General features: G+C 35.3%; 1 pseudogene; it reads right to left on the bottom strand.

Moving 5' to 3' along the window:
* Nucleotides 1–426: 426 nt before the first annotated feature.
* Nucleotides 427–7404, bottom strand: LOC125933858 (AP-1 complex subunit sigma-1A-like; annotated as a pseudogene).
* Nucleotides 7405–26794: the final 19390 nt, after the last annotated feature.

Here is a 26794-nt window from a genome sequence, read left to right as displayed (position 1 = left end):
TTTACACAGTTTTTACTGATTTCTCTTTGACTTTCAAAATTCTTCCTTCATGTTCCTTACATTTTGTAAGAGGTGGGGAGAGGCAAAACTGTAATTTATATCAAAGCAAAATTCTTATAATATCTTTGAAGATTTTAGACTTTTAAAACATGGTTTATCTTTGAAAAATCAAGTATCACAGCTGTTATGAAGAAGCACTGACTGCCAGAGTTAAACGTGGTAAAAATGTTAAAAATCCATCTCTTTTATGAAGTACTTTACCTCAGTCTTCTAGTTCAGGACGTGGATTGGCTGAAGTTACTTTAAACAGTAAATACTGAGAGATCAACACCATATGGTTAATTAAGTTTTCTCTCATCTTCCAACATTTACATTACCCCTCTCGCCACACACCTATTTAGGAAAACATTTCTGTACTTACCTATCTCCTGTTAGCTCCTCCAGTTGCTTTCTTGGCTTTACTTCATTCCTACTTTTAATTCCTAGCTTCTGTTATTCAGCCTCAGGCCAGATGTTTCTTCCTTAAAAAGTAGTAATACAGAATATTTTCTAGAAATCATTCCGTTCTTATTGTGTTCAGTGCCAAGCTTCCTCCTAACTTTCTATGTGGGGGTTCACCCTAGGTATCCATGCATAGCCAGGGATATTCCTTTTATTATTACTTTTACAGATAATAGCAGAAATGGACAAGAGTTGTTGCCTTCCCAGTATGTAGCCACCATGAGCATGGTGGGAAGCCATACATGGCTAAGTTTGACTGTATTCCTAGCTTTCGAGTTTGTTCTATAATCTCAGCCCCCCTGCCCTAGTGATTGATTTTAACCATGCCTATCTCAATTAGCACCAATCAAGGTTGGAGATCTGTGGTAGGCTGAATAATGGACTCCCAAAGACGATGTGCATTATTCCCCAAATCTGTGAATGTTATCTTATATGGTAAAATAAATTTGGTACTTGTGGTTAAATTAAAGATTTGTGTATAGAGATTCTCCTGCATTATTCCCTTGGGCCCAGAGTGTAATCACACGGGTTTTTAGTAGTAGTACTGAGAAGGAGTAAGAAAGGAAGGAGGAAGTTATGTGATGATGGAAGCAGAGATCTGGAATGGGACACCTTGGAGATGGAGAAAGGGCCACAAGTCATAGAATACAAACAACAAACACTAGAAGAAGCCACTAAAAACTGAATAAGGCAAAGAGACAGAGCTTTGAGAAGGTACCAGTTCAGCAGACACCTTGACTTTAGCCCAGAGAAACTGATTTCAGACTTCTGGAACTGTAAGAGACGAAATTTGTGTTATTTTTAAGTCACTACACTGTCGTAATTTGTTGCAGCAGCAATAGAAAACTAATACAGGATTAGAATCCAATCCATTGACTTTTCTTGTGTAGTTGGTAACAAAACAAATTTCATTTCTTCTGTATGCTATATAGAACAGATGTGAGGTATGAAACTATTTTAGCCATTAACCTGTATGATTGAGGACAGCTTTGATGTGAAACTGACAAATATAGGAGAATAAAATTTAAAAAAATGTACAGAAAAGCAGGAGCATAGCCATGGTCAAAACATATTTGAAACCTGCAATGACTCAGGTACATAACTGTTGCAGTTATGTACGCTTATAAATTCCTTTCATTATTGACCAGACTTTTTCAATTACTTGCATTGAATGCAACTCAATCGATGTAACAGTTTGGCACAAAACCTGTTTTTCAATACAATATCTAATATGCTTTCATAGCTGGATGAAACCAGAAGGAAGCTGTCCTGGTTTGAACAAGTGTAACTGATCAGTAAGAACTGTGAAAACAGGCATGGTATTATGGTACCTGTCTCGTTCACTATCATATCCTCCTCTCTAGTACTGTTAACAAATGTAAATAGGTGTTTAATAAATATTTTTAAAATGGGTTGATGACTAAATATAAAATGTACAAAGTATGACTGGAATACCATTATCAGCTAATCTTGCCTTAAAAAATATGTTTTGAGCTATGAGAGCCTGAATATAAAAATGCACAATGACCAGGCAGTACCTGAAAATGGAACTCTGACCTACAACCTCTATAGCAACCAATCAGGAAAGCAGATCACAACCTCTACAAGCAATCGGCCCCAGTCAGAACTCAGTCAGTGACTACCAGCTTCCCTATCTTCGCCCTAAAATTCCAACTCAGGACCAATCAAAGAAAGTCCAATACTCTCCTCAAACCAATCACATAAGATGCTGAGCTCCTACTTTGCCTGCCCCTAGCTTCCCCTGGCCAACAATTCCAACAAGAACGTACGTGATGTTGTCTCTTTTTCCACTATAAAGCTTTCTCATTGCCCTGACTACCTCTAAGTCTCTGCTAAGAAAAGATGGCTGATTCCTTTGCCATAGCGAACTCTGAATTAATAGTTTCTGTTTTTTTGCATTTGGACTATCTTCATTTATTTCCACAGCTGTGTAAGTGAGGCTGACATTCTCTCTTCAGGTTATTTCTTGTCTTAGTCGTTTATGCATAAGACACAAGTTTCTGTGAAAAGGTACCTTTTCAATAAAATTTCACCATATAAATGGGTCAGACTTTTTTTTTTTTTTTGGGGGGGGGGGGAATGTAAAGTAAATAGATGGGAATTAAATTATTTTGGTCCTGAAATAATCTCCCACTGATCTGGAATTTGCTTAAAGTTTGACCACTGGGGTTTCATTTAATTCATTTATTAATTTTTAAAAAATGTATGTAACAATTAAAACTCTCTATGACTGGCGCTAAGTACATGGTCACAGTGATGGACAGACAAATTCTGCTCCAGATCTCAGGAAGTTTATATTCCAGAAAGATAGTGAAGTTACTGCACATTTACATAATTATATTTTTAATTACAATCTTAGTAAGGGCCAAAGGTAGAAATTCAGGAAGATAAAAGGATATGGCAGGGTTCCAGGCTTGAGTGGGACTGAGAAGGGCTTTATAAAGTAGTGGTAGGGGATCAAATTGCCCCTCCCTCTAATTATCTTCTAAAACTTTAGAGATTAGCATGATTCCAGGAAGGGTTTAAACCCCTTGACTGTAACTGAATTCCTGTCTTTCTGGCAGAATGGGGCATAAAATTAGAAATCATTTTAGCTTATTAAAAAATAAAGTTACATTTCTTAATACTAGAGATTTTGGACTCTAATTCATAACTACTACACTTATATACCCTATACCCTAAGGTGTTAAAAATGATTGTCAGATTCATTTATTTTCTTTGTAGATATATCTGTGTTTTTTATGGTAACTAGTTATTTGAAAAGAAAGTGAATAAAGACTGCTTGAAAACCCTTTCACTTTAGCTTCCTGCAAAAAAAATAGGGCAGACACCTTAACGAGTCTTTAGGAAAACTTCATAATTTATCCCCAAACCTGTCTTCCTCTACTTTTCTAGGACTATCCATCACTCTCTTTGACACCCTCAGTATTTTCAACATGCCAAGCTTCTCATCCTTATACACTCAACCTGTTTTCATAGCGCCCTTTTTCTATTTGTGTGCTTTAGTCAACTTGAATTGCCTTGTTTGCGTATGCCCAGGCTAACTATGATCTCCTCTGTGAGGCCTTCCCCGCCAACCCACCTCAGATAAGCACTATTAATGTCCTACTTTACCCTTATAAGGTAGCATATTTTCTTATAGCTAATTAAGTTTTTTGAAGTATTAGGGCAAGTATTTGGAGATGAAAACCATATACTTCAGTTGTCTTTGTTAACAGCATTCTCTATATCATTGTTTAAATTTCTATGTGACATTTTTTTAACCTGTATCTAACTTATTATGAAACTAATTTAACTTAAAACAATATAATACTTCACAAAACTAAAGTGTGTTCTCAAAGATATAGATTATTTCAACCATATTTACAATTTTAGAAAACCACTTATTCAGAGAAGTTAATGGAGCAGTTATGAGCAGTACTTTATAGTGGTTAAGAGGCCATCTCTGAAGCTCTGAAATCAGACTGTCTCAACTTGACTTTTGGATATGCTACTTATTAGCTGTGTGCCCATGAGTAAATGATTTCAACTTTTTTTTGGGGGGGGGTCTCCATTTCTTCATCTGTCAAATGGGGACATTTATAGTACCTGACATAGAGTGTTGCAGTGAGGTATAAACAGATGAAAAGAGGTTAGAACAATGTCCGGCACATGCTGATCTCAGTACATTTTACCTATTAATTCTATTAGTAGTGATGATTGTAGTGGTAGGAACCAGAGGCCAGGATCAGTTTTGGTGTTACATGTGACAGACAATATGCTAGTTAGTTCTTCCATCAAGGAGTTCTAGTCTACTGAGGGGGCAAAAATATAAGTAGATCAATACACACCATTGTGTTTGATGCCACAGGAGAGTAAGACACGTAGGAGATCGGGAATATTGCGCAAGAAGCAGTAGGGAAGAAGTAACATCTGGGGTGAGTTACGGAGTTCTGGTAGAAGTTAGCAACAAAGAAATGGAGAAGCAGTGTCTCAGCAAAGATGAATGCAGGAAGCCTGGCAGACCATTGCACTTAGAGCCCCTCACTGTAGAAGAGATGTGGTAGTCAATACCATGGTAAACAGAGAAAGACAGCCTTTAGATTGGAAAAGGGTTTGTGTTTCATGTGAAGATGTTTGGATTTTTCACAGGAGTTAGGGACAAAAATTAACTATGGGAATTTTATTTTCGATTGAGTAAAAGTATTACTTGCCATTAGTGTGGACAATGGAGTGAGTTAGGAGCATGTATGCCAGGTAGAAATTTATTGTACTAATTCAGAAAAAGCCAGCAAAGCCCTGGATAGAAGTAGGAACAGAATACAGAATAGAAAGACACTATTTCAAAAATATGAGGAGGACTGAAAAGAATCGAAAGCTAGAGGCAGAAATGGGAGGTTACAAGGTTTGGGCATGTTTGCATAAATTTAACTATAGTTAAGACGTTTAAATTGAGGAGAAATAGGAAAAGATATAAAACTGGCCACTTAGCACTGAATGTTCACACTTAAAGTAGTTTTGATCAGTCAACTTATGTCCTGAACTTGGAGACCACACTACATAAATAAAATAAGAACTAAATAAATATTTATCAATGACATTATGAGGACACTGAGGCTATAACTTATTATAAACTATAACATAAATAACTTATTTTGAGAAGGAAAATGGAAGGTATAAAATTGGTAAATTATGTTACTTATGTAATTTATGTTAATTATGTATCTTTTGTTACTTATATGTCGTTCCCCGCATTGTGTTGATTATTTTAAATATCACTATAACACAAGAGCAATCTTATGAAATGGTATTAATATTCCATCTTATATATGAGGAATGTCAAGTTGAAAACATTCAAATAATTTAAGGTTAGGTAAGAAGTGGCAGAGCCTGGCTTAAAATCTTAATCAAACCCTGCATGTTTTAGTCCTATACAAATCACATTACACTCCTGACAAAGTAAAAAACAATAATAATAAAACAAATAAAAAGACTAGATATACAGTAGAAGCTGTTTTGTAGAGGAAGGCCACATTTGTTCCATATAAGAGGAAGAAAACGTCCTCCAGTATGAAGAAACATAAATTGATATTGTGCTCCTTACAACATGCTGACACTGTGACAAGAGTCAGATTTTAAAATATGAAAAGTATTGTTTTTGCATGTAAAAAATATATAGTCTTTTAAGGATCTGAACTCAAAGAATATTTAGAGACTGCTACTGAAAGTATAAGAAGGCAGAAAAGTGGGGCTAAAATGGTGAAGCAATTTAATCCAAGGGCACAATTTTGCATAGTCTGAATTTACTTTCATCTGTATAAGGATAAATAGAAAGTATCTCAGATTTCAGCTTTAGGAGATTTAGGTTATTATGAAGAATTCAAAGAGGCTCTGATGGCATTCCCACGTGATGCCCTTTAAATAAAACATTTTATCCCCCCAGAAATCTTTTTTCCTTTTCTTTTAGAGGGAAGGAAATAAGGTCAGACACTTCCCGGCTCCACCCCCTAAGCTCCTGCCTCACTCAGAACATGGAGGGAAGGAGGGACAGGGCCCAGTCTCCCATAAGTCTGCCCTTCCTCCAACCATTCCTTCCCACAGCGTGAAGATTAGAAAAATTTAACTATATGGTTCTTCCCCTGGCGCTGAACAGAGACCCCCCCACCACATCCAAAAAGGAAGTGGGGGAGGCAGATGTGGAAAAAGGAATTGCACTGAAGCCCCCTTCCAGTGAGGGGGTAGGGATGCAGGAAGAGGTGGAGGTAAGAGACAGGGCAAGGAGAATAGAAAATTCCTAAAACCTTTTCCTTTTAACCTGACATATTTATATATTTACAGTGTTGGGGGAGGGGAGGAGATCTGGAGTGATAATAATACTTCAAAGGCAGGGAATGAAAGCCAAAGAGCAGCGGTTTTGGTCATAATTTCCTGATACTGGGAAAGGGGGAAACAGGAAGTGGGAAGTGGTGGGAGGGAATGTGTGAGGGTCCTGAGTCCACAGCTCACTTCCAAATGTGAGGCAGCAGAAAAGAGGTGGCTGGGTCCAAAGGAGTAAAGGGCACTGGGAGGGGAGCCTGGGTGACTCAATCAGTTAAGCATCCAACTCTTGATTTTGGCTCAGGTCCTGATCTCAGGGTTGATGAGATCCAGCCCTCAAGGGGCTCTGTGCAGGCAACAAGGAACCTGCTTGGGATACTCTCTCCCTCCTCTCTCTCTCTCTGCCCCTACCCCGCTCACGCTCTCCCTCTCTCAAAATAAATAAAATAAACTTTTTTTTTTTTTTTTTCTTTTTAAGGGCTCTTGGAGAGACATATAAGAAGCAGCCACTCACGTCCTGCCTCTCCGTCTCTCCACATCTCTGAAGGCTGCGGGACTACACCAGATGTCTCCTAAAGCAAACTGAGTGGCCACTCGTCCTGCGTCACAGACTTCAGCACGCTCTTCTTGAAGCTGTCCTGGGCATCTCCCGTATCAAAACCTCATACTAGATGAAACAGACTTTCTCAGAGTTAAAGATGATGTCCATCTCGCACATGCTGGGCAAGTATTTGTCCAGGAGCTCACCACCTCGGTGAGTCAGCTCCAGCATGAGGAGCTCATTGTCCCGGCGCTCAAAGGCGCAGCAGAGGTAGAGGCTGGCATATCTTTTATAGAGGATTTTAAGGTCCGTTCTCTCCAGGAAGCCGCACACCATGAGCTTGCAAGCCAGAACGACCGCGTAAGTTCTCAAGCCACCTTATTTCGTTGTTTGTCTGACAAGGCCATGTACCACTGTAGCAGCCGCAACTTCTCCAGCCCGCCGAACAGTTGCAAGAATCCCATTAACTTGCAGCCGGCAGCTCTGCATGTCCCTCTTCAGCCACCGTAGGCGCTCAATCCTCTCCACATCTTTTTTTTTCTTCCTGGCGTGAAGCCTTGTCTGTGCCAGAAACTTTGTTCGAAGCCTCCTACGTGTGCGGGGGAGTTTCCAAGACGTCTGGTTGAAAGCAGTGAAAGGTGAGAAGGGTATCTTCTTACTAATATGAGCACCTTAGGGGCCGACGGCCTTTTGACAAGGCTAACTGTTCCCTGCTGCCTTTATCTAGACTACACAAGTCAGACTTGCTTGGGGCTTTGACATTCAGGGATCAGTTCTTACTGAGGACTGCTGATATTTCAGTTTTTTCCATGAGCTGAACTTTGGTGCACTTGAGACATAATTGTTATTCTGTAGTAGTGAAGTTGTTATATATATATATATATATATATATATATATATATATTTCAAAGCAACAATTTGTTATATATGTAGACATCTTATGAATAAGCAAATACATCTTTTATCCAGTTTTCCAAAACATTTTTAGAACTGACTTAAGATCATGGTAATTTAACTTGAATTATTTTTGAATGCAATATAAAGTCATTCTTTTCTCATGATTGCTTGATTCTAGATTTCAAATTTGTCTTTGTATATAATTGTAATCTCTCATTTTTTCCCCCACAAATAATATATTAGGTGGATTCATAAAGCCTGTATAAAATGCAGTTAAACAATTTACATATCAAGTATTTATCTATCAAATATAAGTTAATCATGACTTTAAATAGTGACAAATTGATAGTTCAGTGACAAAACGAAATCTTGTGTTATCTCTAGAAGAATGGCATCTATGCAATAGAAAGTTTGGCTAGAATGACTGGAGTGAAATGCTAGCTCTGTAAAGGACTAGGTGTGGGACTTTGGAAAAGCATTTCACTTAAGTGTGCCTCATTAATAAAAGTGTACTTAACATTGTATTTTAGGTGACTTATAGAGATATTGCATCTGAAGCATTTAGGACGTTACTTGCCATATAGTTAGCATTCAGGAAGTATTAGTATTTACTTATTTCATACAGACAAATTTGGGAAGGAGGTAGTCTGATAGTGAGTTGCCTGATTTTATTTTTTCTGTTGCCTGAAATAACCTGATAGATCCAAGGGGGTACTGACGTTGACTTCCATTGGGAGGACTGATGATGTTGATGATGTTATGTTGGGGGCTTGACATTGGCTATGATGGGATTATTTATACTAATTAGTCCCAAAAGGCAGTTGCTAAACATTTACCGGGATAATACTGAAGTTAGCTTTGTTATTCAAGTCAATAGTTTTCTCCTGCTCTGGTCTCCTGGTCCCGTGCAAAGGATCTTTAGACAGATTATAGAAAATATTCCATTTATTAAAAAAAAAGAGAAAGAGGGGCGCCTGGGTGGCGCAGTCGGTTAAGCGTCCGACTTCAGCTCAGGTCACGATCTCGCGGTCCGTGAGTTCGAGCCCCGCGTCGGGCTCTGAGCTGATGGCTCAGAGCCTGGAGCCTGCTTCCGATTCTGTGTCTCCCTCTCTCTCTGCCCCTCCCCCATTCATGCTCTGTCTCTCCCTATCTCAAAAAATAAATAAACGTTAAAAAAAAAATTTAAAAAAAAAAAAAGGAAAAAAAAGAGAAAGAATTTTGGCAGTTTCTTGTACTATTAAATGTTTATCAGTGACATGACCCAGAAATTGTACTTCAAGGTATTCACCAAAGAGAAATGAAGGCCTATGTGCCCAAAAGAATTGTTCAAGAATTTCCTAGCAACATTATTCATAATGGGCAAAAATGGAGTTGTCACAAGAGTATAAAAATAATTGTTGTATTTGTACAAGTGAATACTACATAACAACAACAACAAAAGAAATGAACTGTTGATGCATGAAGCCAAGTGAAAGAATCTCACAGAAAGAGAGTTAATTGAAAGAAGCCGTACAAAAAAGTGTGTAGGACATGACTTTGTTTATATAAAGATTAACACCAGACAAAAACGATCTATGGTGAGAGAAATTAGAACAGTTGTTGCCTTTGGTGATTGAGGGTGGTGGTGGTGGTGGTGGTAGTGGTGGTAATGATTGACTGGAAAAGAGCATGACAAATTTCTGGGGTGATGGAAGTGTTCTCTATCTTGAATTGGCTGTTGGCTACATGGGTATACACATTTATCATATCTTATCAAACTATCCACTAAAAATCTGTATATTTTATTCAACATAAACTATGTATCAATAAAGACAAAACAATATATATACATATATATGTGTATATAATATACATATATACGTACATATATAATATACATATTATATTATGTATATGTACATATATATGTATATTATATACGTATGTATGTATATTATATACGTATATATGTATACATATATATGTGTATGTTATATACATATATATGTATACATACATATAATATACATATATTTATATAATATATGTATATATATTTAAGTTTATTTTAAGAAAGAGAGAGCACAAGCTGGGGTGGGGGCAGTCAGAGAGAAGTAGAGACAGAATCCCAAGCAGGCTTTGCAGTATCAGTGCAGAGCCCAATGCAGGGCTTGAACTCACAAACCATGAGATCATGACCTGAGTCGAGATCAAGAGTCTGACACTTAGCCTTCTGCACCATCCAGGTGCCCCTAAAGCAATATATTTTAATAAAAATGATGCTAACAGCAGATATGGGTGATGACTAAATTTGATAATTAGAAAATAAAGTTTGGGGAATATGTATATTTATATGAAAAGAAAAAGAAAGGTAGCAATTAGATATACAATCCATCTAATCTATCTTTCAATCACTATAATTTTTTGAATTGTGTGACATTGAACAACTAACTTAACCTTAAGAATATTCTGGTTTCTAATCTGCACAAATGGGATTAAATATAATATTGACCTCAAAAAATAGCTGGCTGGATTAAAGGAAATCATTCATCAAGAGAATTTGTGATGCCTGGCATTTAGTAAATGCTTAATCATTTATACTTAGTTCTTTTATAGCTATTCTACTATAGCCATTTTTATTAGGAGATAAATACATAATAGAAAAGATAAAACTCAAAGAGACCATCTAGTAAATTTCCAACTCCATCTCATGAAAGTGCCAGAAAGAATGAAGCAGGTAAATGTGCAAGCCATATTTTTATGTAGTAACAGTATGTTATTTTGTTATACCGTTAAGAACTGACAAACAGTTTTCCAAAATACTTGGAGAATTTTCTCACCAGCAGTGTGTGAGTTCCAGTCACTCCCAGCTTCACCAACGCTCTGGTGGACTTTTTAACTTTATGCATCCTAGCTCATTGTGATTTCAATTTGCATTATTCTCATGCTTAAAGATGCTGAGTGTTTTTGATGTGTTTGTTAGTCATTTGTGTATCTTGTGAAGTTTAAGTTCAAATGTTTGCCCATGTTTTTTGTATTCTTTGCTTTCATTTTTTATAGCTGATTTTTAATAGTCTTCTATTTTGTGGACATATATATTCAGAATATAAGTCATTTGTCGTATATATATACATATATACTATATGTATATATATACATATACATATATACTATTTTCCATATATATATACATATATATGTATGTATGTATATATATATATATATATGTATGTATATATGGAAAATAGTATTTTTTTTCCTTGCTGTGGCTTACTTCTTCATTTTCTTTCCTTTCCTTTTGTTTTCTTCATTTCTTAATGGTATTCTTTAATTAACTGAAATTTTTAATTTTGGCAAAGTTCACTTTTTAATTTTTTTCCTTTTATCAGTGCTTTTTATGACCTTTGTAATAAATCTTTGTCTACCGAGAAAATATTTATTTCTTACACCTCTGGTTTTATTGGGGGAATAGTCTACCAATATTCTACCTAATATTCTACCAATATTCTACCTAATTATTTTTCCCTTCTTACTGATTATCTATATCTACCTTCCTATTCAAAGAAAGGGATATGACAAATTAAAATAATGAAAGCACCTTCCTGTTAGAGATTGCTAAATTAGTGTGGTAGCTCCAAAAGGTTATTAACATTCCAAAGCAACCCCACAGTGTTTTAGTAGGTTGCATTTTTGTGGAGGACATTATATTTGAGTTATTTCCCTCAGAGAAGGAGAGAAAAAAATTCACATTGTAAGTCAAATTTTATACAAACCATGTGGATATAAAACTTTAAATATACATCTGGTCTTCTGGGAAACTCTTTCAACTTCACAGACTAATGATATAATCAAAAGTTATAGAAATTTTAATCTATAAAGTGTTTTAAGGTAATGATTAAATATAAACTCGTGTCTGTTTTGCAGGATACATACATTTGCTACAGATAGATCTAAATTTATACTAAAAATAAAAACACAAACTTTCTTGGCAACATTGCTTCTTTTTTTCTAAGAACCAAAAAATCCAGTTATGTAAAGGCATAAGCATTTTTACAGGAAAACATCCTGCACTTTAAAAGTGGTACTTGATTGTGTAACACAAGTAAAACATTTAAGTTCTTAATTGAAAGTTGCATTGCTCTTTAGCATTTCTTTATACTTTCAATTGATGGTCATGTAATGCAAATAAGTAAATTTTGAAAGAGTAATCAGTGCCCCAAAACTTAAGACAAAGTTTGTCCAAATATTCATCTTTCTTGCAATTCAAAACTCTGGAATTAAAATACTGTTCTTTCACGCCTATGTCATATGTATTTTTAATATGTATGAACAGATATTCTGCACATTTATTTTGTATATTTTAAAGTATATATGGATAAATAAAACACTGATGAACAATCATGCTCTATTGTTCTGCCCCAGATATCTGAAAAACAACTAAGTAGCACATCATCCCAAGGTTAAGATTGTTAACATGATATTTTTTCCAAAAATGAACTAAAATCTATAATTACTAAAGTTGGTTTACAGGGATCACAAGAGGGATGTGTGATCCCTGATTTGTGTTTTTATTTGATCCTAAAATTCAGGGCTTTAATCTTTTTCTTCCCATTTTAATTGTAATGCTTGCTTTCTTTAGTTATTTAATGAACATTTCTATTCATAACTTTGTATTTAGAAATCTATAGAGATTTAAGATCTTTTACGTGTTCAGTAAACCATGTCAGGCTTTACAAAGCTTGGATTATTTCTACATGTAGACCTTGATCAAGGACCCCTATATAGAGTTAAGTCAGGCACCCCAAAAAGAATTTAGAAAATATAAGCAGTTGCTGAGACGACTGGTTATTTGTGAGCTGGTTGAAATTATTAAACTTCTTAATTTCTTATGTTGTAGGCCAGAGAGGTCATGTAATGATATATGGCACAGAGATGTCACAAAACATGTGATACCTTTGCTCAGGATATATCAGCTTTCATATTTTTTCCCTTTGAGCATTAGATGCTCAATTTTTAAAGTTATTTTCAGAAGCATGATATTTCACCAAGTTTGTAAATTACAAAGCAAGAAAGAGTGTCAGCAATCCCCTTAATTTTCAGGTGTGTGTACCATGTAGAATAGTATGTAAATTACTTGGTTAGAGTGTTGTCATAGTTACAGTAAAGATAAGAATTTATATTATAAACATATACCAAATATTAACTTGATTTATTAAATAATATAAGAACGGGGATGGTACGGCAAGATTTAGTTTTATTTGCCACGTTCAAAATATATATTCTACATATCTTGCTTTTACTTACTTATTTCATTACATCCATTCTTTTTCATCTCTTAGATAAAGCAGAAATAGCAAATACTATATAAACTAAACACAAATACAAGGAAGAAACATAGAGTGCCTAGAGATATTAGGGAAGACTTCAGAGAGCCTTGAATGATGACTGGAAGAGTAGTAGACTTTTTCCAGATAGACAACGTTCTAATTATTCTATTTACTCTCCCATCCAGCTGTTTTGTTTGTGATTTTTGTTTAAAGTGTTGATTCTTGTATTTGTAATATTTTTTTTCCTTCCCACATACTGCGCATTTGGGAAAATGGTTACCGCAACAATTCTTCATTGGTTAGTTCAGATGCCCAAAGGGTGAAGAATTTATGGAAGATTTTCTTTTAGTCATGACATAGGCAAGTTGATTCCTATAAACTTTCTTAAGCCCTATTTGGCAAAATACCTCTCTCTCTCTTATTGCTATTAAATCTCCAGTCAGCATTTATTATACATGCAAGAGTGTAAGGAAGTAAGCATCTCTTTTATGTTTGGTCTAGTTAATCTTGTATCTAAGGCAAATGGTTTCTTATATTCTTTCTACAACTCTAGGTACATAGAAAAAAAATCATGAAAAATCCATTTCCTGGAATTTTCCTAAGGCAAAATAGCAAGTAGCTAAATCACCACCCCACCATTTATGTTTGTGCACTTTCTTGGCCCCCAGTTTAATTTGATTTAATTCTTCTGTAGCCTTAATTGCCATCTCTTTTTTCAATGGTTAAGTTATATATTAAGATTTGCACAGTTTCTAATGAAGTGCACATAAAGGTAACTGTTATATATTTCATATTAAGACTGTAGAAAAATGTAAGATTTTCTACTCTTAACATGGAGAAAAATGTCATATTAAATGCTTGTTAATGTATATTAAATATAACCTTCCTATAAGATGTAAGTGAGTCTATTCCAGCAAATCCCGTTCATGGAAAAAAGTAATAGGAGACCCAAAAGATTAAATAGGACTATTAAATTGTAACTCACTTATGTGCTATATTTCATGTCCTTTTTTGTAAGTAGTTTTAATCACAGAGCATATCAAATTATTTCTAACCAACTGACAATCTAAAATTTAAGGACGAATTTTTACTTAATAGATTTGCTATTAAGATTATTGTTTCTGGGGCGCCTGGGTGGCTCAGTCGGTTGAGAGTCCGACTTCGGCTCAGGTCATGACATCAGGGTCCTTGAGTTTGAGCCCCATGTCGGGCACTGTGCTGACAGCTCAGAGCCTGGAGCCTGCTTCAGATTCTGTGTCTCCCTCTCTCTCTGACCCTCCCACGTTCATGCTCTGTCTCTCTCTGTCTCAAAAATAAACATTAAAGAAAATTAAAAAAAAAAATAAACGTTAACAAAAATTAAAAAAAAAAGATTATTGTTTCCTAAGGAAGGCATTAGGCCTAGCCTTCTGATTTATATGGTAATTTTGCAGACAAAATGCTTGTGTTTAGGTGTTTGCAAATTGTATAAGAAAAAGTAAACTAAGAAAAGTTTTCCATTTTTAACCTTAAGATAAGTGTTTGATAATTACTTGTGCATTAATTACATGGAATGCAGTTTACCTTCTGAAATATGTGACTTGGTTTAAGCATCCAATGAATAAGGGTTTAGTTAAGAGTACAAATTACCTTATTTTTGTGGATTAGTTGAATTTGTATTGGCTTAACTAACCCCTGACAATTTTGAATGTTACCTGAGCCTTATGCTCCTGGAAAATAACAGTTAAGAAATGCCAGTCCCCCACCCCTCCCCACTTTATGTTCTAGGAAATGCCCTACTGCAAGTAACTATCCCCGTGTGACTTAAATAAGATTCATGGATAGCCTTCTTGTTTATAAATGATAAGGCTAGGCATAGACTCTCCAAATTCCCATGCTTGGGCTCATAAACTGTGTTACTGAGAAATGTGGACAAAATACTTGGTAACCTGGCTTGATCCATGTTTGGTCGGCTTTCCCTAGGCCCCTCAACTGTGGTCCCTCCTTTATGAATCCCTCCTGAGAATCAGCTCACTTCACAGAAGAACATTCCTGATCAACTATCTGAGCACACCACCTGTTAATCCCACTCCCTGAAAAGGGTTTTTTTGTTTTTTTTTTAGCCTGTTTACTCATTCCTATAAACCTTTGAGAGGTTGATAGATGTCTTAAGTTCAGAGTATTTTCGCTACTGTCAAAGTCGGCCTCCCCCTATTCTGGTAGCCTCTGGACTTGCTTTTAATTGAAAATCCCTTTTTGTTTTTTATTTTTTGAGACAGAGAGAGAGGCAGAGGGAGAGAGAGAGGAGTCTGACATGGGGCTCAATCTCCCAACCTTGAGGTCATGACATGAGCTGAAATCAAGAGTCAAGAGTTGGATACTTAACCCACTGAGCCACCCAGGTGCCCCGATAATCCCTTTTTAAATTATGATCAGTTTTTGACTTAAGAAACATTGTTACAGACAATTATTCATGCAAACCCATCTGTACAAATCAGAAATAGAATTAGGAACCCTCTCAAATTTTGAGAATTTAACTTAGATATTTTTAGGAGGAAGGAGAATCAGAATAATTTAGTCTTCATTTTAATGCTGGCCTAGCTTTCAAAACACTGAATTATATCCAGTTTACTATTATAGAAGTCTGAAAAAGCTAATGAAGTATCATAAAATTGAAGGACAAAATGAAGCCAGCTCAAGACTTTCACTTGCATATTAGGGCAGAATTCTGATTTAAATGTGTACCTTGGGAAAGCTAACATTCTTTACTTGTTGAGAGGAAAGTTTTAGGTATAATCAAACTCCCAACTGTATATAGGGTGTGGCAAGTCAGGGAGGAAGACAAGAAGCCATCAGGTATACCTGGACTATTTATTATATTATATCCCAAGTACCTAGCCCAAGGCATAGAGCATAGTGTATACTGACTTAGTATTTATACAGTACATTTATAATATCTTTTTTTATGAAATTTTTTTGACACAAGGAGGCTTCATTTTTTAGTTTACTTCACTCAAAAACATGTCAGTTCTTGGAATAAGATTGACAAAAGGCATAATGTACATATTTATTCATTGAACAGAAGAAAGAGGATGTTAGGAAAATGAGGAAGTGATATGTATACATATTTATATCACTCATTTTCAAGTTTAAAAAACAATGCTAAATTTTATGCTTAGTCATCTTGAGATAAAATTTTGCATGACATTATATATTTTCTGGTAATTTGTTTTTTATTTTGACTTTACAAACTGATGTTATTATATAATTTTATGAATGTATAATGTCATGATAACATTTTATGAGTTAACAAATGTAAGTTAGATTCCAAAAGTCCAATCCAATGTAAATAACAATTTAAAAGTCAGACTCAAATCAATTTGTTGAGATCTGCAATCTTGACCCTGCAATTTTTTTCAAATAATATAATGTGATAACATCATTGTCGGGCCACCTGGGTGTCTCGGCGGGTTGGGCATCCCACTTCAGCTCAGGTCATGATCTCGCAGTGTGAGTTCGAGCCCTGCGTTAGGCTCTGCGCTGACAGCTCAGAGCCTGGAGCCTCCTTCAGATTCTGTGTCTCCCTCTCTCTCTGCCCCTCCCCCACTCACGCTCTGTCTCTCTCTCTCTCTGTGTCAAAAATAAAAATAAACATTAAAAAAATTTTTAAAAATGAAAAAAGATAAAGTCATTGTCAGCTGTAGTATTGGCTACTCTTTTCATTCTCTCTGTCTCAGTGTGTACCCTTCATTTACATTATCAAATTATAGAAAATAAGCACCCTTTGTGGTACTATTTATGTAGGGAAATTTATCCTTTTTATGCACATACTTATGCTACAATAGACCTCTCCCTCTAACCCACTTACTATTCCCTCCCACACCATACTGGGTTGGTGTTGTGTCAAAATTCATGTTCATATGAACCTCAGAAAGTGACCTTCTTTGAAAATGGGGTCTTTGCAAATGTGATCAAGTTTGATTAGGTCATAATGAACTGTGGTGAGCCCTGAATCCAGTATGACTTTTGTCCTTATAAGTAAGAGGGAAGTTTGGACACAGAATCACAGACCTGCGTTAAGAAAATCAAGGTATGCCCTCAGCCACCAGAATGTAGAAGAGGCAAGGAAGGAGTCTTCTCTTGGGATTTAAGGGGGAGGAGCATGAGTCCTTTATCTGGACTTCTATTAGAAAGTAAATGTCTGTTGTTTTGAGCTACCCAGTTTGTACTACACTGTTATAGTAGCCATAGGAAGCTAATATATACCCCACACCTAAAAGAACCCTTGTGTGGGTGTTTAGGGAAGCGATTTTGTAAAGATGACTAAAAAGTGAGAGTGATAGGAGCTCTCATTACTAACAGAGTGCCATATGTTTCTAAGAGTTGGTAGTGAGTGTTTTCTGTCTCTAAAGGGTGACATCATCGATTCCTTCTGTTACAGGGGAACAAGGTTTCTTATTATTTTTAATAACGTCTGACTTAGATAAGGTAACTATGCTGTAACACATCCAAAAATAGTGAATGGCTTAAAAATAATGAAAACAGCATGTCTCACTCATGTAACTGCCTAAAACACGTGTTCCTGATTGGAAGCCTATTCTCCAAATGTAGATTCAGGGACCCAGGCTCTTTCTCCTGTTTTGCTCCCAAATCATCAACACATGTCTTCAAAATCACCATGAAATGGGAAAGAATGACATTACTGGAAGGTTTTAGTGGGTCATATCTGAAAGTGACACGTTTTTAGTAACTATATTTCACAGCCAGAACTCAGATTGCATTGTTGCAGCCAGGGGTTCAGTAAAAGATCTGGATAATTGTTGTTCATATCTTACACCTAGCAATAGATGAAGTTTGGTAAAGTTTTGGTCACAAGGTCAATTCATTTCAATAAACAATTACTGAGTAATTATGGTGGGCCAGGAATCTGTGCTATCAGTCTATAATTAATGAGTTATTAGGGGATTATCTATAATTCAGAATTCATAATAATTTAAGCCAAGCTTAAATGTCTCTTAATGTATTAAACAGTAAATATAAGGTTGATATTATGTTTTCCATTTTATTAGTATTTAGGTTTTAAATTTTAATTGAGCTTTAGTCTTGATATTTAATGTTATTCTCTTATTCATTTGTAAACGTTTTGCAATTCTATTTTAAACTTTCTGAAATTTTAAAAATAAAAGTCACTTTGGTACAGATATGGGACAGAAATTAAAAAGTATTTAAATATGTACTCAGTTCAAAACTATAATCATACCAGAAATATTAAACTATGATACATATTGGAAAAGAAGGGTTAAAGGAATTGAGAAATTTTGAGTCTCTGAGAGAGCTAACTGAATGAACCTCAATGTCAGCTGCAGCATTTGAAAACACTGTTTACAAGAGTTATTCTAGGTGCCATTCGAAGAAAGTATCCTTGTGCAGTATCTGGTGAGTTTAGCATAGGATTGAATAGCATTAGAAGCATCTTAATTCTTTTTTTTTTTTTTTTTTTTTTTTTTAGGAAATACTTTTTGTTCCAATGATAGGCATAGTATTTCTAGACTAAATCAACTCTGTTTATGAAAGTTAAATGTTGACAATGTTCTCAGTAATTTACACTGTTCCATTTTAACAAAGAGAACTTCAGATGTCTTCACTCTTCAGCTGAGGCAGGACTTAACAGGTCCTGGGAAGGCAGCCCCTGTAGTATTTGGATATAAAGTCTAGAGAAGGAACTGACCTCAGCAGGGTCTTGAGACAGAGTGACACTTACCATTTCAGTCTCTTGCACTTAAATTAAGAATTTCATAAAGAGACTATAGAGTTTAGTCTTAGAATTTTCAGGGTGTTTTGATCAATGGATTTATTTTTGGCTGTCCTGGGACAAAACCATCTGGAACAAAATGTTCTCTGTCTCTCAGTCTCTGTCTCTGTCCTGCTCTGGAAATTGTCTTTGCAGCCTTTTATCTTAGAAAAAGTTATATGGTAAATGGAAGTAAAAACCTGAAGTGTTCATTGTTGTATATTAGTATCATATTTATAGTAGAAAGTAAAATGTCTTTTACTAAAACTAAATTGAAGGCTGAGTTAAAGTTGTGGTTGAACAGCAAACAACCCGCAAAAAATGGTAGTTAAATACAACAAATTACAACAACTACAACAACAACAACAACAAACAGTGTGTCTAAGAAATATGGAGTGTGATGGGTAAAAAAGTTACCACTATCACATTTCAGGCTAGTTATTAGCTATCAGTACCATTACTAAACTGTTGCTGAAATTTGGCACGGTCCAAAATGGAAATTGCATTAGGTAGAAGTAGTTTGAGAGGCAATGGAAATCATAATAATCCCAGCTAGAGAAGTTGCAATTCTTATTGTTATCGAACAGATGGACAAAATGGTTGTTACACTCTGCAGTAAAGCCATGTACCTAACATGATTGTACATTATGAGATTTGATAGGGAAAATTCAAGATGTGAGAGTGGATTGGTAGCTTTTCCCTTTCTTATAGATTCCGTGATATCCTGTAATAAAGATACAGTCCTGGGTTAAAACTGATTCATGGGAAAGAATAGGCATACTTTTTGCCTCTGGCCAGCCTCCAGGGATGGCTGAGAATATAATAACCTGGAGCCTTGTTTGGATAAAAAAGCTAAATTATTTAACAAAAAGCTTGTTAGCGTTAGCAGAGTTAAGGAAGTCAGAACCAAAATTGGCAGTAAGATTGAGTGATGTGAGAAGCCTGATTCCCACAGGCCCTTTCCATGAATCTCCTGTTATATACTACCAGGCAGACACAGGAGACAATTAGTTTTATGGTATAAGTTGTAGATAGCAGGGAGAGGTGGAGATTAACTGTGCCTTCCCGTCCTGAACCATTGTCTCAAATTGTCCAAAGCAGATGCCTCAGTGGAGGTCATTAAATTAAGGGTTAGGGAAGCTAGCATATAACTGAGAATTGTTGCTAGGAAACAGATAATTCCAAGTTCTAGCTCTAAAATCAGGAAACATGGCTCAACACAATATCTGCTTTTAAGGGAGTTACTTTCCCAGTGTCTGGGATTAACAGATTATGTTTGAACTTCCATTTAGCAATCAATTCCCTATTCACAATTGCTCTTCTCACACACAAATGAAGACACATACATACAAACCTGCAGGAATGAGATGATGAAGAAAATCAGTACCCAGATTAGGCATTCTTTCCAATTACCATTGCAGACGTGGTCATGGATAACCCTAAATAAGGGACTCCTTTAAAAAAATTTTTTTTAACGTTTATTTATTTTTGAGACAGAGAGAGACAGAGCATGAACGGGGAAGGGTCAGAGAGAGGGGGAGACACAGAATCTGAAGCAGGCTCCAGGCTCTGAGCTGTCAGCACAGAGCCCGACGCGGGGCTCGAACTCATGGACCGTGAGATCGTGACCTGAGCCGAAGTCGGACGCCCAACCGACTGAGCCACCCAGGCGCCCCAAGGGACTCCTTTTAGAGGCCAGAACCAAGAGGCATGGGGGGCTGGGATGTGGGCAAAGAAGCTTTCACCAGAAAAATAGGAATCATCCCACTATCAGGGCAAAAAGTTTATACTAGTCTTTGAAACAGGATATGAGGTATGAAGCAATGACCACCTTACTTTGTTTCCAATTATTTTTTTGTTCTCCAATGATTTTTCTTTTCTGTTGTATTACTTATCTTCTGTTTTATCCAGAAATATCTGAACTTTGCAGTTACATGAAATAAAATATTTCCCTAGTTTTCAGTCAGGGTAGATTGGCCTAGTTTTTAACTGATATTAGAAACTGTCTTAGAATGGATACATGGAAACTCTATTCTCTGATCTGTATGTTTTAGAGAATATCTTTATTTTGTCTTCTGATTTAATTGTTTAGTAACATCCCGTAGTGAAAATTATGTCCTTTCTGAATTTTAAAGACATTTATACTTGGCCTGGAAATCCAGAGAGATGTCTGATTCAAATTTGATTATTGTTCTAGTGTAGAAGACCTGCTTTAAAAAATCTGGAAGCCTTTCACCTCTATGTTTTTCCTCCTTTAAATTCTGAAATAATTTTCAGTAATAAATCATTTACACTCATCCTGCTTGGCCTCTGTGGGCCATTTGAAATAAAAGACCCCTGTCTTCCTTCAGTTCAGAGAAATTCTTGATTACAATTTGTTTTTTTCATTTTTTTTTCCTGGCTTTAGTCTCACTGTCCGAGTCATATATTTTAATTTCTGGTTTGATTCCTTGTCTTTTCTTTCTTTTTGACCCTTCCCTTTTTCTTTTTGCAACTTCTTCTGGGAGATTTCTCCAAATTCATAGTCCAAATTACTCTATCAACTAAATTTTATTTAGGATGGTGATTTATATTTTTATATTTCTTTAAATTACATTTTCTATTCCAACCATATCCCCTGCTGGATCCCTCACCTTGTTTCTCCTAGTACACATTTTAGCCCATGCAACAAACTCTTTATAAAATGCTCTTCTACCTGCTTTTATATAATTCCCACTTATTCATCATATTTCAAATAATATACCACCCTCTCAGGGAATTCTTCTTTAATTCCAAGAATGTTTTTACTGTTATTAAATTTGTTATTTTTTTACTTTACTTTTTTTAAATTAAAAAAGAAATTGATGTTTATTTATTTTTGAGACAGAGAGAGACAGAGCATGAGCATGGGAGGGGCAGAGAGAGGGAGACACAGAATCTGAAGCAGGCTCCGGGCTCTGAGCTGTTAGCACAGAGCCCAATGCGGGGCTCAAACTCACGAACCACAAGATTATGACCTGAGCCAAAGTCAGATGCTTAACCAACTGAGCCACCCTGGTGCCCCTTAAATTTTTTTAATGTTGGTTTATTTTTGAGAGAGAGAGACAGAGTGTGAGCAGGGAGGGGCAAGAGAGAGAGGGAGACACAGAATCCGAAGGAGGTTCCAGGCTCTGAGCTGTCAGCACAGAGCCCAACATGGGGCTCGAACCCATGAACTGTAAGACCATGACCTGAGCCGAAGTTGGATGTTCAAGTGACTGAGCCACCCAGGCACCCCTAAATCTGTTATTTTTATCTTCATTGCATATATAACTCTCAGTATTTTTGTGTTGTTATTTAATGAGTTTTCTTCAACTAATTTAGTACTTCAGAATCAAAATGGTATGTGCTTACAGACTGTTGTAATATCAGTGGGGAATGTTATAAATATGTGTGGAGTGAGTGAATTAACAAATTATGGCATGGGAGAGGAAGTTCTTTTTCATTCCATCCTCTTCTCCAGTTCTTTTTCTCTTCTTAAAATAAATACTCCTTAAGGATCTCTGTCGTTATTATAGTTAGTGATTAATTTCCTAAGACCTTGGCTCTACAGTCCCCATTAAGTAAATGCTTGTATTTTTATTTTTTTAATACTGAGATATTTGCCATATAGCTTATAAGAATCTTATCTGGTTTTTCTTTATACCCCAAACTGTGATCTCAGTATTATCCTTATTATCATTTTTAATTTCTCTGTCTCTCCTCTCCTCTAGGCATGGTATTTCTGACTCCCTGTTCCACAATTGCTACAAGGAATTCTTCATTGAATATTCTCATGGTAGCTTTGTCATCATACAAATTCAGTCTGAGAACATTCTCTTGATCATCTGTTGTGACACAGTAGCGCACCTCCTCATTTGTAGAATGTGAGGCTGCCATTTTCACATTTCTGAATTCTTACTGCATCTTGCAATTATGTGCATTTGTTGATTCCATCTATCTCTTGATTTATTATATATATCATTTAAGTCTCTCTGCAATGAAGAATCTGAAATTCAGAGATTTAAGCAAAGTTCTCACTATCTCTCATTAATAAATGACTGAGGAAACTTACTCAGCCAAGTTGTTTTTAGTATGGAAATCTATTTTAAAATCACAATTTGTCCATGTCAGTCATTTCCCTGTTTAAATTCTTCAATTGCTCCCTGTCACCTAAAAGATTAAGTCTAAATCCTTAAGCATGATACATAAGCCCTTCCATGAATTGGTCTCTTTTTATAGATACTGCTTCATTTCTTTCTCTTTTACACCACAAACTTTGTACAAAGTGCTTCACACAATATATTTCATAGTTCTATTCTTTTATTCATATAGTTTCTTCTGACAGAAGTGCCGGCTCCACATTTTTCTTTAACATTTATAGTTCTTTTTCTTCAAGTCTCGGCTCATTTCTGCTCTTAATGCTTTCTAAGAATATCTGGGTGGTTTAAATGTTCCTTTCTGCTCTTTTAAGCACTTTGAATATTTGCCTTTTTACATATATTATATTACACAGAAATCAGCAACGTTTTGTCTTTGTCTCCTCCACCAGGATGTAAAGTACTTGAGGAGAGTACCTCTAGTTTTACGAATTTATTTGTTTTTAAATTAAGAAATAATTGGCATACAATACTATAGTAGTTTTAGGTACAGCATAGTGTTTTGACATTTGTATCCATTGCCAAATGGTCACCACAAGTCTAGTTACAATCTGTAATCTTACAAAGTTAGCGTAATGTTATTGACTATATTCCCTATGCCATATACCACGTGCCCATGACTTACTTACTTTATAAGTAGAAGTTTGTACTTCTTAATCTCCTTCACCTATTTTGCCCCCCTTCCAACCTCCCTCCACTCTGGCACTCACTAGTCTGTTCTCTGTGTCTATGAGTCTGGGTTGGTTTGGTTTGGTTTGTTTTCTTAGATTCCACATTTAACCAAAGTTGTGTAGTATTTATTTTTCTCTGTCTGACCTGTTTCATGTAGCATATCCTCAGAGTCCATCCATGTTCTTGCAAATGGCAAGATTTTGTTCTTTTTTTTTTTATGTCTGAGTAGTATTCCTTTGCTCATATACCACATCTTTTTTATGCATGTATATGTTGATGGGAAATTAGGTTGTTTCCATATCTTGGCTATTGTAAATAATGCAACAATGAACATAGGGGTTCACATATCTTTTCAAATTAGTTCTTTTATTTTATTTGGATAGATACCCTGTAGTGGGATTTCTGGACCATATGGTAGCTCTTTTTTTTTTTTTTTTATTTGAGGAACCACCATACTGTTGCCATAGTGGCTACCCCATTTTACATTCCCACCAACACTGCATTATTATTCCTCTTTTTCTACATCCTCACCAACACTTGTTATTTCTTCTCTTTTTGATAATAGCCATTCTGTCAAATGTAAGGTGATATCTTATTGTGGTTTTGATTTGCATTTCTCTAATGATTTAGTGATGTTGAGCATCTTTTCATGTGCCTCTTGGCCATCTATGTGTCTTTGGAAAAATGTCTATTCACATCCTTTCCCCATTTTTTATTGGATTGTTTTTTTGTTTGTTTTTGTAATTGAGTTGTGTGAATTCTTTATATATTTAGGATATTAACCCCTTTTTGGATATGCAGATATCTTCTCTACCATTCAGTAGGTTGCCTCTTTTGTTGTTGTTGTTGAGGGTTTCCTTCACTTGGCAGAAGTGTTTTGGTTTGATGTACGCCCAGTTATTGATTTTTGCTTTTGTTGTCTTTGCCTTTGGAGTCAGATCCAGAATAATATCTCTAAGACTGATGTCATGGAACTGCCTAGACATGTTTTCTTCTAGGATCTTCTTTAACTGAGCTCTAGGCCGAATGTGGGGCTCGAATTCACCACCCCAAGATCAAGAGTCACATGTTTTAGTGACTGAGCCAGCTGGGTGCCCCTCTTCTAGGATTTTTATAATTTTAGCTTTATATTCAAGTCTTTAGTCCATTTTGAGTTGATTTTTATATATGGTATAAGATAGTGGTCAAGTTTCATTCTTTTCCATAGAGCTTTCCAGTTTTACTAGCAACATTTATTGAGGAGACTGTCTTTTCCCCATTATATATTCTTGCCTCCTATGTTGTAATTTACTTGACCATATACATGTAGGTTTATTTAAATTCTTTTCCGTTGATCAATGTGTCTGTTTTAAGCCGGTACCATACTGTTTTGATTATTATAGCTTTGTAGTAGTGTTTGAAATCAGGGAGTATGATGCCTCTGGCTTTGTTCTTCTTTCTCCAGACTGTTTTGGCTATTTGAGGTCTTTTGTGTCTCCATACAAATTTTAGAATTATTTGCTATAGTCAGTGAAAAATGTCATTGGAATTTTGATAGGAATTGTATTGAATCTGTAGATTGCTTCGGGCAATATGGGCATTTTAACAGTATTAATCTTTACAATCCGTGAGCATGGGATATCTTCCCATTTATTTGTATCTTTTTCAATTTCTTCTATCAGTGTCTTATAGTTTTCAATATACAAATCTTTTACCTCCTTTGTTAAATTTATTTTAAGGTATTTGATTCTTTTTGGTGTGATTGCAAATGGGATTTTTTTTATTTCTCTCTTTGATGGTTCCTTATTAGTGTGTAGAAAAATAAACACACCAGATTTTTGGATATTCATTTTTTATCCTGTGACTTTATTGAATCCATTTATCAGTTCTAACAGTGTTATGATGGAGTCTTTAGGGCTTTTTATATATAGTATCATGTGTAATACAAATACTGACAGTTTTACTTCTTTTTAATTTGTATGTTTTTTTAAAAGTTTCTTTTCCTGCCTAATTGCCCTTGTTATAATATTCAATATTATATTTAATAAAAGTAGGGATAGTGGGTATCTTTGTTTTGTTCTTGATCTTAGAGGAAAAGTTTTCAGCTTTACACTATTGAATATGAAATTAGTTGTAAGTTTTTCATATAAGACCTTTTTTATGTTGAGGTACATTCTCTCTATAACCACTTTATTGAGAGTTTTTATTATAAATTGGTATTGAACTTTGGCAAATGTTTTTTTTTTTTCTGGATCTATTGATATGATCATATGATTTTTATCTTTTATTTTGTTAATATGATGTATCACTTTGATTAATTTGCAGATGTTGAACTGTCCTTGCATCCCTGGAATAAATCCCACTTGATCATGGTGTATAATCCTTTTAATGTTCTGTTTAATTCAGTGTGCTAATTTGTTGAGGATTTTTGCATCTATATTAATCAGGGAAATTGGCTGTAATTTTCTTTTTTTTTGTGGGGGCCTTGTTGGTTTTGCTATCGGGGTAATACTGGTCTTATAAAATGAGTTTGGAAGCTTTTCCTTCAACTTTCAGCAAGAGTTAGAGAAGGATAGGTATTAACTGAATATCTGACAAAACATTTTTCATCTGCAAGAAACAGAAGAGTGTGTATTTTATATATTACGCTCCTTGCTTTTTCTACCAATCTGCCAAATAGAATATAAGAAATGTTTAAAAGGAATTATTTTTGCAATCTATTGTGTAAAAAAATAAAAATCAATCAATCAATGGCTTTTCTCTTAAAAGTGAAGAAAAGAATGCTAAAGTTCTTTATGTGACTGACATTAGAACAGATGGTATAAATCCTTAATTCTGTTTGTTTTAAGACTTTGGAAGTAGACAGCTACATGGTATGAATGAAATAAACTTCCATTTTCTTTCCTTATATAAGACTTACAACTTGCTCAAATTCTCAATTACTAGATCATATGGATTCAAGATATAATAATTTTGATATTGAGCTAGTCTATTTGATAATGTTTTTCAAAATTACAAAATTTTCCAACAATTAACATATTTCCAATGAAAAACCATGTGGTGTCCTTGTTCCTTGCAGCCTCATCTTTACTTTTGGATTTAATTTAATTTGGAAGCACATTTTTAAATAATTCTTTCATACAAGGTTTTGAAG

This window comes from Panthera uncia (assembly GCF_023721935.1).
Source record: "Panthera uncia isolate 11264 chromosome A1 unlocalized genomic scaffold, Puncia_PCG_1.0 HiC_scaffold_16, whole genome shotgun sequence".
In the NCBI taxonomy this organism is placed as follows: Eukaryota; Metazoa; Chordata; class Mammalia; order Carnivora; family Felidae; genus Panthera; species Panthera uncia.
Note: the sequence above shows the minus strand (reverse complement) of the source record. Positions and strands in the feature narration are given on the sequence as shown.